The sequence below is a fragment of the Notothenia rossii genome (genome assembly GCF_949606895.1).
Source record: "Notothenia rossii genome assembly, chromosome: 4".
NCBI classification, from domain to species: Eukaryota; Metazoa; Chordata; class Actinopteri; order Perciformes; family Nototheniidae; genus Notothenia; species Notothenia rossii.
In genome coordinates, this window is record NC_136902.1 from 42,689,769 (window position 1) to 42,695,287 (window position 5,519).

Sequence of the window (5,519 nt, forward strand, 5' to 3'; positions counted from 1 at the left end):
GATGAGCAACCTTTGTTGACCGCTACATCAAAAATGCATGCAGTTACAGGAATGGTTAGGCAATTCAAAATGTCTAAAATCTACATTTGTTGTCTAAACTGTAATGCATGTTGTGCATATGTGTTTAAAGAAAAAAGTAAACTGTATGCATTTAATGTGTTGGAAGATGTCGGCATATTGCGTTTTATACTTTCATATAATAAAGTATTCACAAACAGTGAAAATGTGATATTTTTTTGAAAGCCAACTTAAATTTTTAATTGTAAAAAAAATATTTTATTATGTTGAGCAAACTTACATTTCACATTAAGGTTACTATAAAAATATTCTTAACCTCAAGGCAGAATATTGGGTTCTAAGGAAGCAGTATTTTACTTTAGGATATAGCAGAAAATTTAGTTGGAAAACAAGGACATTTTAATTTGTTGTGCATTCATTTTAAGTTTGATTGATGCAAATTGTTTATTTGAAAACTAACATATTAGTAATTCGATCTGACTTAAAATAATTGGGTCAGTCTAACTTGCTATTTTTATTTGAATAAACTTAATTAATGTATGTGTTACCAATTGAAGTAATTCAATTAAGTTGATCCAACTATTTTCTTTTTACAGTGTAACTACTGATAGGGTATTTCGTACAGTTTACAAGATTGTGAAATCTGGAAGGCCTTTCACAGATCTACCGTCCGATATTGATCTGCAAGTCTTGAATGGACTAGACATGGGAAGAACTTTAAATTCAGACTATTCCTGTGCAACAATCAGCCAACACATAGCAAATGAAATGCGAAAGAGAGTAGTTGGAAAGGTCCTTCAAAGTGGAACAAAACTTTCTGTTATGATAGATGAAGCTACAACTGACAGTAAAAAATCTGTATTGATCATTTATATTAGAGCGAGCTTAGGGATGAGTGAAGAGCCCCTAACATTCTTCTTGGATCTAGTTGAGCTTTCTGCTACCAATGCAGTTGAAATCTATCAAGCTCTAATGAAAAATCTGTCACATCATGGCTTCTCTGAAGCTATTCTGAGTGAACGCTTTGTTTGCTTTGCATCAGATGGAGCTTCTGTAATGCTTGGAAGTAAAGCAGGTGTTGCAACCAAAATCGTAGAAAAGTTTCCAAACGTAATGGTGTGGCACTGCATGAACCACCGTCTTGAGCTGAGTGTTGGAGATGCTGTTGAAGAAACTGTAGGGATGAATGACTTCCAGTTTTTCTTTGACAAAGTGTACAGTCTCTATCATGCATCGGCCAAAAACCGCCGTGAGCTCACTGAATGTTGTGAGGAACTTGCTTTACAGTGTCTGAACATAGGGAGAATTCTCAGCACTAGATGGGTGGCATCCAGTTACAGGACCATTAAAGCTGTATGGCAGCAGTACCCTGCAATCCACAAGCACTTTTCCAATGCCTCACTTGATCCTAAAAGAAGTTCAACAGAGAAATGCATGTTCAGTGGTTTAATAGATCGCCTTTCTAATGTCACCTTTGTGCACAATCTTGGAATCATGTATGATGCTTTAGAAGAGTTGTCTGAATTCTCTCTCTCTCTTCAAGACAGAAACATGACGCTCCCCAAGGCTGTAGCAATACTCAGTCGGCAGGTCCGTGTGTTGAAGTCCATGGCAGAGCAGCCTGGACCAGCGGCAGAAGTGGCTCAGACTGCAATCGGTTTGAAGCTATTCAAAGGGGTGCCACTAACAAATAATTTAAGACACAGCAGAGAAATAAACCACCAACATTTTTTTCATGCTTTGGCTGCTAAAATTGAGACAAGAATGGGATCACTGCCTGGAAAACAGAGAAGCAAAGAAGAGTACCAGAGCTTTCTTGACAATGTCAAAGTGCTGCAGCCATCAAACTGGCCATATGTGTGTGGTGTTCGTTATGCCGAAAAGGAAATACAGGAACTCTGCTCCTTTTTCAAGCTTGATGATGGCAGACAAATTCAGAGAGGAATGAGGGAATATGTTGATATGGTGAAACTCAAAACTGTTGATGAAATGACACCACAAGCACCAGAAGAGCTAAAACCCCTCCTTCAAGCAGTGAACACACTGGTCATCTCCACAGCTGAGTGTGAGCGTGGGTTCAGTCAGATGAACATTTTAACCACAACTAGAAGCACGCTAGGGTTAAAAAGTATGTCAGCCTTGCTTTTCATCAAGTGTGTTGGCCCTCCACTACAGATGTTCAAACCAGAAGTTTATGTCAAGTCTTGGCTTCAAAGTCATAGCTTGGCTAATGATCTGAGAGCAAGAGCCCGGAAAGTTGTCATTAAAAAACATGATTATGCAACTCTTTGGAAGATCCTATGAGATAATACAGTATAGGGGAGAACAGGTTGGTAGCCATTGAATAAAACTGTTTATTTGTATTTGTATATCATATTATATGTATTATTTTCAGATTTTGTAAATAGTATATTTGTTTAATCCATGTTCTTGCACTTGAATTAAAATGGACTTGACTAGAGAGGATTCATGTTCAATGTTTTGTGAGGTTTTGTTTCAACATTTAATGGATGAATTCCCAGTAGATTTATAGGTATTGTGAGTGTGAAGTTGAAGTTGAAGTTGCACTTGCACCCAGTGGGAAAATGTGTCCTCTGCATTTACCCTAACTATGTAGGAGCAGTGGTAGCCATGGGACCATCTCTAATTCTGAGGTGCCTTGGTCAAGATCAATGACAGGAGTATCTGACACGTAATATATCCATAGCATGCAAGTTGTTTTACAGTAATAGAATATAATAATTATCTTTGTGCTTAAACACTAATCAAAAGGGTACAACGTTGGTCTCCCACCAAATGCGCTGTCATCAGATCAAATTAAGGGCCCTTAAGGCAGTCAGCACCAAACATATATCCAGTCTACTCAACTACCCTGAATTGCAGGTTAGTTTTTGTTTTTAATCTCCGGGGTGGGGGGGGGGCATGCAGATCCACCATCCCCCCTGGCTTTTTTGTACAACTTGACCACTGCCCACAAGGGGTACAAAAATATTGTATGATGTATGGCTTTCTGATGGTATAAATGCATATTCACAAAAAATCTGCCATTAGCACAAAAATAGTTTAATTGTTTCAATAATGGCTTTTGTCATGGTGTTATGGATCATTGTTGCTGCGAAAAACAATACCCTTGGTGTCGCTAATGCGTCTCAATAATTCTAGGATTAGAGGATTGGTTGACACTGCTGAACTAACATATGATAAAATAGTATTTCTCCAAACTGGAGGGAAAATATGAACTATTCTCACAGAGGGTGACATGCAGGAGAAAATGAAGGGCTGGTGCCCCTCACTCAAAATGAGATATTGCCTTACGCACTACATTATAAATCCGTAAAGTCACTCTAGAATAAATAAATAAAAACTGACTCTTGAAACTGTTGTAAAAACCCTAAAACTTCTTCATCCAAGCTCTCAATCAGTGTTATGTTATTCAGTTTGCAGCTCATGCTTTAAAACAGATACTTCAGACTGATTATAAAATTGTGTTTATGAGAAGAAATGTAATCTGACTCCATAAATCACATAATTGTTCCCACTAAGACAACTACACTTCCACTAAGAATAAATGAAGTTCCCCTTTAAACACAGCCCCGGTCTTCTGACGGGGTCTATCTATGTACTGGCTGGAAAATGTTGGGCCAGTCTCTGTCGCTCCGTCACTGTTCTCCCGCTAACAGTCACTCTCTAGTTCTGCTGGGTTCTTGTTGACTTCTTCACTGGTTTGAGACAAGCGACCCTATCGGACACCTCCCTTTGTAGCCAGACTTCACCACAGCAGAATCGAGTTTCTGTTTTCAGGTCTCAAAAGCTCCACGTCAGGTGTATCGCCGCCCCTTGAACTGCAGTCGGTGTAAACAGGAGGACTTGGTAAGGATCCTCCTTCTTGGGCGAGTACTAGGTTCCCGTCGTCCTATTTTGGGCGGAAACCCATCGTCTTCACCTCACTAGCTGTGTGGACACAATAGTTTTCTGTGTAGGGGAACAACATCACTTGTAATCTCTTTCCTTCTCATAATTACGAAAATAGTCTGCTAAATGTTCTAATCTGTGGATGCTTTATATGTAAATGCAATATGCCACTCTCGATTTGTTAAATAACATTAAACCTCTCCCTCCTGTGGTGACAGATATGGCTTAATGTAGCTGGTTTTCTAAATACCCTTGTGCTGAAGATGCATCACCTGGTGGTCTGGCCCTCTGAGCTTCCTCATTGGTTGATACCAGGCTGTCAGTGGTATTTGGTTCATTTTTGGCACCCCTCCTCCTCTTGCTTGTCCTTGGAATCCACTGCCACCACTGTGTCCTCCCCTGGGGTAATTGTGTGGAGGGCCGTTGTTTGATGCAATGTTCTGCGGACACTCTCTGGACCAATGTGTCAGCTGACCACATTTGTAGCAGCCTTCATCTGGGAAACCTTGTCCTGTTGATCGATCACCCCTGGGAAATGTCCTCTTCCTCTGCCACTTTGTCTTCCTTGGAAACCTCCTCCCCCTCTTCGTTGATTCTGCACCTGCATCTCTGGCGCTACCTGAGTTTGAACTGTTTGAGGTGTCTGCCCTGCCTTCTCTGGAAGTTTCCCCTCCCTTCTCCTTGTCTTGTTCTTATTAGCTTCGGTGTCTTTCTCAGCTACCTGTATCTTCAAGAGTCTCAGTTGTAGTGCTTCCATTTCTGTGTTTTGTGTTTGTCTTTCAAGTATTTCTTCCGATCGTATGTTCTCTTCCATCAGGTGTTTTGATTTACTGGTTAGCATTCTTACTTAATACTCCAATTCTTTGAGATGTTTGTCCGTGGAGACTCCATTCAACTGCAAGACTTCTCCTATAAAACCAACATTCGGGGAGGGAGGAGGGACTTCGGCCAAGCTTAGATACAGCTTTGGAGTTTGGATAACTGGAGCCTCTTTGTTTTTTTCTGCTATGTCTTCCCTCACTGCCAGGTCTGCTACTTGGACCATATTTATGCTGTCTACCAATAGGCTGGCATATTCCAGGCGGAGTATCAGACTTGTAACTCTTATAAATCTTTCTTCAGCTTCCCTCCATATAGTTAGCTGTTGTAGGCATTGTTCGTGCTCATAGTCGAGTACTGCTCTTCTATGGGCTTTTGTTGGTCCAGGTTGATCATCAGCTGGAAACAGTCCTCTCATTTGCCACTGTTCCAACAGTTTCTCAATTTGGTTCCATTTCTTCTTTCTAAGATTTGGAACTGTTGTAGCATCTGATCTGATTTTTATCCTTTCCTTGATATCTGCAGTTGAACCTGGCTCTGCGTCTGGTCTCAACTTAGTTTCTTTTGGTGACATGTTCTCTAACTATTTATTAAGTTATCAAAGATGAAGCACTAATCCTCTGACTAGCACCTTCGTTGCTGTTCGTCCGAACTTTAAATCTTTTTTTTTTTCTGAAGTTAAAGATTTTTCAATATGATTTAAGTTTTTTTTTTTTTTTTTGGAAAAAATGTATAAATTAAAAGCTAGAAATTATACAAATTTTAAATCA